This window comes from Acinonyx jubatus, chromosome E3, assembly GCF_027475565.1.
Source record: "Acinonyx jubatus isolate Ajub_Pintada_27869175 chromosome E3, VMU_Ajub_asm_v1.0, whole genome shotgun sequence".
NCBI lineage: Eukaryota > Metazoa > Chordata > Mammalia > Carnivora > Felidae > Acinonyx > Acinonyx jubatus.
In genome coordinates, this window is record NC_069398.1 from 4572091 (window position 1) to 4580772 (window position 8682).

Below are 8682 nucleotides of genomic sequence, written 5' to 3' on the forward strand. Positions count from 1 at the left end.
CCTCCCCCAGGTCCCGTGCTGGGCGGGGGGGGACCATCATGCTGGGATCTCCCCAGCAGCTGGAGGTCCAGTGAGTTGCCCCCTTCTAGAGAAGATGGTCTCCACCATCATACCCCCCAGGCCCCATTTGGAGGGGACCTGCAGACCTTTCCCACCTCACCTTCCGTCACTCTTCATGCTCTGGTAACACTGGCCAGACTCTAGGGTTTTCAGAAACTGCAAATTCTTTTCCTACCTCAGGACCTTTGCACCTGCTGCTTTCCCTGCCAGGTCTTTTTAGGACTGAAAATATGAGGCCTGTCTCAGAGAGGCCTTCCCTAACTCCCGGTTCGTGTCTCACCGAATTGCTCAGTTCCTCTCCAGGGTCTGGGACCTCGACATGTCTTGTCCTCTTTCTGGCACTTTCCATGATTTCTAGTTGTCTTGTTTTTTTATCAAACAATCTTTATCCCCCTTTATCTACCCCCCTCCACCATTAGGGTATTATCTCCATAAGAGCAGGTGTTCCTTCTGTCCACCTAGCCCAGGGCCAGGCACGCTACGGACGTTTGACAAGTGTCCGGTTTAAAGTAAGTTAATAAACAGGGCACAATTCTGGGACTTGTGCCAGGTTGCAGATCTCCGCTCATTGTGTGGTTGAGGGTGTTTGGGATCAAGGTGAATGGTTGCCTGGATTCCCACCTGGAGGGTGGGGTCCGGATCTAGGCTTTTCTTTCTTGCTTAAACTATTTTTTTTAATGTTTATTTATTTTTGAGAGAGAGAGAGAGAGACAGACAGACCGACACAGAGCACAAGTGGGGTAAGGGCAGGGGGAGAGGGAGACACAGAATCTGAGGCGGGCTCCAGGCTCCGAGCTGTCAGCACAGAGCCTGATGCGGGACTTGAACTCAGGAACCGTGAGATCGTGACCTGAGCCGAAGCCGGACGCTCCGCTGACTGAGCCACCCAGGCGCCCCCGGATCTAGGTTTTTCTTACACCCATGCACCAGCCACACACTGGGGTGGGGTGGGCAGCGTAGCCCAGGTCTCAGCTGGGAAGCGCCAACCCTCCCTCCTCTGCCCCCAGATGTCGTCTAGCCCCGTGGAGGAGGAGCCCAGGCAATCTCCTGACTGTGGGTCTTGGCAGGTCTGTGAGCCAACAGGCAGGGAGCCGCTGCTTACGGGAAATCCTCTGCTGAGGAGAAAAGGCGGTGGGTTGTTTGGCCCGGCACACTGGCCCCGGGCCAGACGGGTCAGGAAGCCTGTGCCGCCGTGACAACCCGCGCCCGGTTCCTCCAGGGGCAGCAGCTGCTGGCTGAGAGAGCTCCCCAAGAAGAAGCCAAGGGGTGCCCATCCCTCCTCCCTCTTTATGAAAAAAACAAAGAGGACAAAACCGTGTGGAATTTCAGTGCCACCCAAGAGGCAGCCAAACGCGTCGGCTAAGGGCACACACTTGGCCGTCCGCTCGCCTGGACGCAAAGCCCATTGCCCCCGCCTGTCAGCTGGGGGACATTTAGCAGTCACTTAGCCTCTGTACGAACGAAATAGGGTCTTCACGGCACCCCCTTCTGAGCGCTCTTGGGGTGGAGTAGAAGACTGGTTTGCCACACGGTCAGAACATTGCCGGCACGCACCGTTTGCTAAATAAACCGCGTCCCTCCGCCTTCATGACCACCCCAGGAGGTAAGCAAGGTGTGCGAGACGGTACCCATTTTATGCATGCGGAGACTGAGGCTCGGGAAGGTTTCTGAAGCAGGTGTGCACAGCCAACCAGCAGCAGAGCCTCACGTGTCCCGCGTCCTGCCCGCAGCCCGTCCCGTCACCCAAGGCTGGGGTGTGCAGTCCCTACCGGAGGTTGCCAAGCGGGGCCAGATCTGATCTCCAGACGTGTTGGAGCTGGACCCAAGGAGGTGAAAAGGACAAAAGAAAGGGCGTCGACTGCCAACATTCAAAGATCAGATGTCGCCATTTGTTTCGGAAATCCACGTTTCTGGTTTCTCTCGAGAAACTGCGAGTTCAGGCAACACGGAGCCCGTGTCCCCCATGGCAGGAGCTGAGCAGGGACTGTCCCCCTTTAGACGGGGCTCACCCCACCCAGCCACGAGTTTGTTCATTCACGTTCTCTGACCTGTTAAGTTTGCCATCGCTCCTGAAAGGTTGTATTGCCCAGGAGCGGACCCCACCCTGTGACAAGGACTCGTGAGAACAGGAGGCAGCAGGCAGCGTCCCCAGGGAGGAAGGCGGGAGCGTGCTTCCAGAAGGAAGGCTGTGCAGGCATGTGTTATTAGGCAATATCCCGCGGAAAGTGTATTCACGTCCTAGGAACGCCATGATAAAGTACCCCAAGTTGAGTAGCTTAGACGACAGAAAAAAAATGTTTTTCTCACAGTTCTGGAGGCCAGAAGTCCAAGATCAAGGCGTTGCCTGGCCTGCTGTCTCTCCAAAGGCACCAGGCAAGGATCCGTTCCGGGCCCTCTCTCCCAACTTCCAATACTTTTCTGGCACCGTGACCGACCTTCACCTGGCATTCTCTGTGTGCATGTCTGTGTCCAAATTTCCCCCTTTCCAAAAAAAAAAATTTGTGCACTGTTTATTTTTGAGAAAGAGGCAGAGACAGAGCGCCAGTTGGGGAGGGGCAGAGAGAGAGGGAGACACAGAATCCGAAAGGGGCTCCAGGCTCCGAGCCGTCAGCACAGAGCCCAACGCAGGGCTCGAACTCACAAACCGCGAGACCATGATTTGAAGTCAGACACTTAGACTGAGCCACCCAGGCTCCTCCAAATTTCCCTTTTATAAGGACACCAGTCATATTGGGTTGAAGGCCCACCGTATTCCAGGTGACCTTCTCGAACTCTGCTTCCCACCCCGCATCGAATGCACTGAAGGTGGATATGTCACCCCACGTCAGCCACCCACTAGCTGGGCTCAGAATGACCCTAAGTGTGTCAGTGGCCGCTCAGTGCCTTCCTTCGTCGACATACAAGCCACATTAGTGGGGACTGAAGCTGCCAGGGACAGAAGTGGGTCGTACCCCCCCCCCAATCTGTATGTATCCCGACGTGCCTGTCACTCAAGGACTCTTAGCGGGTGGTGGTGTTCAGGGCCCTTGGACCTGTCAGCCTCATTTCCAGAGGGGCTGAGGGGCCCTGGGAGAGACAGGACCCCCAGCTTTGAAAGCTGGCTCTCCTGGTGGGTACCCAGGGTATCCTAACCCACGGGGGAAACAGATCATCTGTGTGCAGGAGGGGCATCAGTGATGAGGCTAACTGGGGAGGACAGAGGGTTCCGGTCTGGTGAATCTGACTCAGCCCGAACCTGGGGGCAGGGAGGAACGGAGGAGCACCACGTGGCACGGTGACAAAATCGGTCCCCGGCCCAGGCGCCTTGGCACTTAAGCGCCACGGGCAGTATACGGAGGCCCGGGCAGCCTCGCCACGGGCACCTGCCGGGAGCACAAAGCAGGGAGCGAGGGGGCAAGCTACAAGGTGCATCCGCCTCCCCGGGTTTCTGTCTCCTGGACTCTGCAGTGGGAACTGTAACCACCCTTCCTCGGGTAAAGTGCTTCACACGATGCCGGGCACGGAGCAAACCCTCGCTCAATGAGTATCCACAGTTCCTGGACACTTGTAGCCGCGCTCGGGGTTCTTGGCTATAGTTGGGGAGGAGCGCCGTGGACAAGATGGGACCACAGGCAGCTGGGGTCCGGGCATGTCCAGATGGGGGGGCGTTAACTGAACCACGCCGCACTCAGATTCCATCTGGAGACACCACGCTCCTGGGGGCTCGGAATTCAAGTCAGCTTTCCTCACGGTCAGCTGTGAGTGCCGAGGCAGGGACACAGAGCTGTCGGCCACAGCCCCTGCCTCCCAGAGCCCGGACCCCCAGGGCTGGTTGGACACGGCCAAGGTGCCTCAAAGACTCGTCCTCACTTCTCAGACTCGGTTGGTCTATCTGCCTCCAGGACATGGCACTCAGAATTTACAGCTTTAGCTCGATTCACTTTGGGAAAAATTCAGCCGTTAGCAGAGACCTGGAGAAAGGCCTCCCCCTGAACTTGATGGGTCCAGGCACGGCCACTTCCGCCTGAGGTGCCTGCGTCAGGACCCCTGCACCCCGCTGTGCCCATGGGACTTCTGGGGGATCTCCTCAGCGTCACCATGCGCCCTTCTGAAGGGACGAGGCCCAGCTAGGGGGCCTCCCTTTTCAGATGAGAAGCTGGATGACACAGAGCCCAGCCCCCCCCCCCCCCCCCCCCCCCCGGCTCAATTGCTCTGTTTCGCGATTGCCTGCACTCCCTGAAATCCTGGATAAGACTGTTGTCAAACGGTAACCAGATCCTGCTGGACTCCCGCTTAACACTCTCCAAAGGCTTCCCCTCGGCAGGATCCAGGATCAAATCTCAGCTCTTGACTCTGTGCGATGGGCCCCGGAAACTCCCCCATCGTCGGGCTCCAGGCGGCCACCCTGCACCCTTGCCGTCCTGGGAATGCAGGGAGCTTGCTCCTGCCCCGGAGGGGGGGAGGGGAGGGTTGCCCTTGTCGTCTCCTCTGCCTGGCATGCCCTCCCTCCACGTGCTCTGGCACGCTTGTCACACGGCCCTGTCGCATCCTCCGGGGCCGTGGCTCAAACGTCATTTCTGCAGCCTCCATGATCTGCTTGGGGGTGTCCTCTGTCCTCCGGAAGCTGCTAGGCCCAGTGGCGGGGTGGGGGTTGGTAAGTCCCCACCAGTGACTTGTAGGACCTGGTGTGTTGATGCCCCACATCCTTACCGGCAGGCGGGTGGGTTCCTGGAGGCCCCCTGGCGGGACTGAGCGCCAGTTGCCCACAGGGGTCATCTGCTCAATAGTGTACCCCAAACTGGTCCCTTCTGTCCCTTGCCTCACTCCCCTGTCCCCAGCAGCATTTCCTGTGATCCCCGCCCCCCCCCACCCCCCCTGCCATCTTCGCTCTGGCATTGGCTTCAGGATGATTCCCACCAGAACACGTCCGCAGGGGCCTTCCCTGCCCGCCCATACCTGGAGGAGGTTGAATTGTCGTCCCTGAAAAGATATGTCCACGTCCTAACCCCTGGAGCCTGAGAACGTGACCTTATTTGGGAAAAGGGTTTTTGTGGATGTCATGAAGGGTCTAAAAAGGAGACCATCCTGGATTATGTGGGTGGGCCCTAAATCCAGGGACCGGTGTCCTTAGAAGAAGAGAGGACACAGAGGGAAGAGAAGCAGGTGGAGACACGGAGCGACACGGAGAAGGCCGTGTGGACACGGAGGAGGCCGTGTGGACACAGAGGTGGAGGTCGTGTGTTTACGAGCCAAGGAGCGCCACGGATCCACGGCAGGCCCCAGAAGTTGGGACAGAGGTGTGGGACAGCGTCCCCTCCAGAGCCGCCACGGGGACCCTTGACTTTAGCCTCCAGTGCCTAGACTGGGAGAGAATAATTCCGTGTTGTCTAAGTCCCCTGGTCTGTGGCGGTTTGTGATGTCGGCCCAAGGGAAACAACACCGCATCTGGGCAGCCGCAGCCCCTGGTCCCCGCTCCCTGGACACATGGCTCAACAGAGCATCTTCCCTGGCACGTATCCAGGTGAACTCTGCTAACGGCCTGGTCCCCACGACATTGAGCATGGGTCCTCACTGCCCTCTTCCCCAGCCCGCATCTCCAGCCCCAGGACAGGGCCTGACTCATGATGGTCGCTGTCTATACAAGCAGTGAATGAATGAATGACCGACGAACCCCAGGCCAGGGCTCCTCCTTCACCCCTCCTCAGCTCCCACCTGATCTGGAAGGGAAAAAACATCTATCCCCAAATAAACTCGGCACAGACCCAGGAGCTCCGAACCCCAGCTGCACATTAGAATCTTCTGGAGACTTTTTCACCAGACCCGCGCCCCGCCCCATCCCGGAGACTCTGAATGAACCCATCCGAGGTAGGACTCGGGCAGCGGCATTTTTTTACAAGTCCCTCTAGATGATGCCGATGCGCGGCCAGGTTGTTGAGAGACAGTTTGGGGGAGGGGGGCGGGGAGAGGGGACCGGACAGGGTCAGGGTTCCGGCGTGACCAACCCTCCCAGTCTGCCCAGACCCAAGGGGTTGTGGACTTGCAGTGCAGGACTTGTGGTTGCTAAAACCAAGATGACTGCAGCAACCCGGGGTGAGTCGGACCCCTACGTGGTCTCCAAGCCACCCGGGTGGTATTCCACTCGACCAGCCACACTCCCTCCTTGGCCGCTTTCAGAGGGAGGGGTCCCCACTGCCTGCAGGGGAGGCCCGGGGTGCCGGCTCCACACTCTCGGTCATAAAAGAGGGGCAGGGATGTGGCCGGAAGGCAGGGAGGGGTGAGCTCAGGCAGCAGGTGCTGATAAAGGATGCGCGGACCCCGCCCACTCTCCCCCTCCCCCATCCCCCATGCTGGGGCAGACGCGACTCTAACCGAAGGACTTTCCCCACGTGGCTTGTGGACGGTGCCACTCATCGTGAGAGTCTTTTGGGGTCAGGCTGGGTTTGTTTTCCCCTCCGTGGCGGGGCCGGTGAGCAAGAGACGTTCCGTAAGCAGAGGCGGAGGGACTGAGGGTGTGCAACACGCTGATGGTTGTGTCAGCTGGGAGCAGCAAGGCCTTTCTCCGCTTCCTCCTGCCCTGCACACCCAGCGCGTGTCGGCCGACAACACGAAAATATTGACCGTTTTGCCAAAGGCGCGCATTCCTCACTCCAGCCCCTCGCCCGTCAGCCTGCCGGGGTTTTGGGGGGCGTGGGGGGCTTCTCCCCACCCCACTCGATTAGTGTGTTCACCTAGCCACGCAGGTGAAATTATTCTGTCCTTCTGTTAGATGTGGCAAAAAGTACTAGCTGACCCCGATCCCTTCTTCCACCGAAAGCGAATTTTTCACTGGCTCGTGCTCCCCCAGTCAGCTAAAGACTGCTTTCGTTGGCCTCCCCTGCGGTTAGTGTGGTTCCGGGTTATGTCTTTCCCCCTGATGGAATACGGTCGTGGCGACAGGAGCTGCGGCAGCCGCTTTGGATCACGAGGTGGGAGCCATGAGCAAAGCCGAGAAAGCCGAACAAGAGAGGGAGCCTGGTTTCTGAGTCACAGAGCCACAGGACTTACTCCGAATGGCTTACATGTGTACTTTTACAGGAGAGAGAAACACGCCTCTACCGGTCTTTGTTAGAGCGGCCATCCCTCCGTCTTCTCTCCCACACCGTGCCGTGCATAAATGGCTAAATGGATATCCATCCACCGTGCGGGTTACGTTTGGGATGGTTTGACTTAAAATGTTTGCTCTGTGCCCCAAGTTAAAGATACAGGCAGCCATCCAGGCTCCAGGGCTGGGCAGAAAGGGCCTGATCAGAGATCCTGGGGACTGCCACACAGGGAGAGGGACCTTCGGTATTAAGATGCTGACCACAAACAACAACAACAACAACACCAACAACAAAACAGCGGTCTCCATGCGAGTCCTGGTCCAAGGGCAGACTCTCCAAATACAAGGGCTGCTTTGTAGAGAGGTTAAGCAGGTTGGCCAAGGCTCCACTGGCAGAGTGGACTTGAGTCCGGGTGTGTGTGACCTCAAGTCCTGCACTTACCTCCAAATCACGCCGCCTCAAAATACAGGTTCTCAGGCGTCAGGGCCCCCAGGCCGTTCCCCAGGCCCCGGCAACGGTCCTGGTTTCAGCCCCCACTGACCACTGGGGGAGCCCCGGTGTTGCAAGGGTAGGGGCGGGAAAGGTCTACAGCGGTGTTGGAGCCTCAGAAGGACAGCCGGGACCTCAGCAGGGGGAGGGGACAGTCACTCCCGACCAGCGTGAGGTTAGCGTCAACCTGCTGTGGATGCACTTGGGATTTTGCGTGTTCCAGCTGGAGATGGCTTGTAGCTTCCCCCTAGCCTGGGGGTGGTCAACTGTGATGCTGTGGTCACATCGGGCCGGACAACTTTGTCCCAGAATTCTGTCCTGTGCCCTGGAGGATGTGTACCAGCACCCCTGTCCTCCTCCCGCGACGTGCCCCTACCCAGTTGAGGGGACAATTGAATATGTCTGCAGACACGGCCCGGGGTCTCCCCCCCGCACCTCAGGGGCACGATACTCAGGCTGAAAACACTGCCCTTATTGGTCCCTCTGTGGACTTTCCAGATAAGGACACTGTGGCCTGTGGGACAGGGCTCGCCCAGGGTTCCACGGCTCCTCGGGGCTCTCAGAGGCGGGGCGGAGGCGGCTGCCCTCCTGTGCCCCTTGGGGCACCCAGTGCCCCACCGCAAGCTCCTGGGGCTCCTGGCCCGTGCGCTCTCAGCCCGTGCAGATGACAGGGAGGGGGCGAATGTTCCAGGGCAGGCCTGGGCTGAAGGATAAACCCCCGGTCCCCTGGCCTTGGGGTGGGACTGACCCCCGGTTGGTCTTCGCCTGTTCTGGCTTCCTTCCCCTTCTGGGATTCCTTCCTAGAGAAATTACGTCTCCCTGAATCCTTATCTCAGGATCTCTTTCCAGGACCTTCTCAGGAACTGCCAGACTGTTCTCCAAAGCCTTACCGAAGTGCAAAAGAAATCTGTGAAAGCATAACATAGCATACACACAAAAAAGTGCAAAACCAAAAAGGTCGGGACGCCTGGGCGGCTCGCGTCCGACTTCGGCTCAGGTCATGATCCCACAGTCTGTGGGTTCGAGCCCCGCATTGGGCTCTGTGCTGACACCTCAGAGCCTGGAGCCTGTT

The 8682-nt window shown here is 58.6% G+C and overlaps 1 long non-coding RNA gene across 1 annotated transcript; it reads right to left on the reverse strand.

The window, feature by feature from the left end:
- Positions 1-418: 418 nt before the first annotated feature.
- Positions 419-4216, reverse strand: LOC128313644 (uncharacterized). Its single transcript, XR_008294620.1, has 2 exons — positions 2109-4216; positions 419-1876 (listed from the first exon to the last, which is right to left on the reverse strand). It is a non-coding gene; the product is annotated as an uncharacterized LOC128313644 (long non-coding RNA).
- Between the last annotated feature and the right edge of the window lie 4466 nt (positions 4217-8682).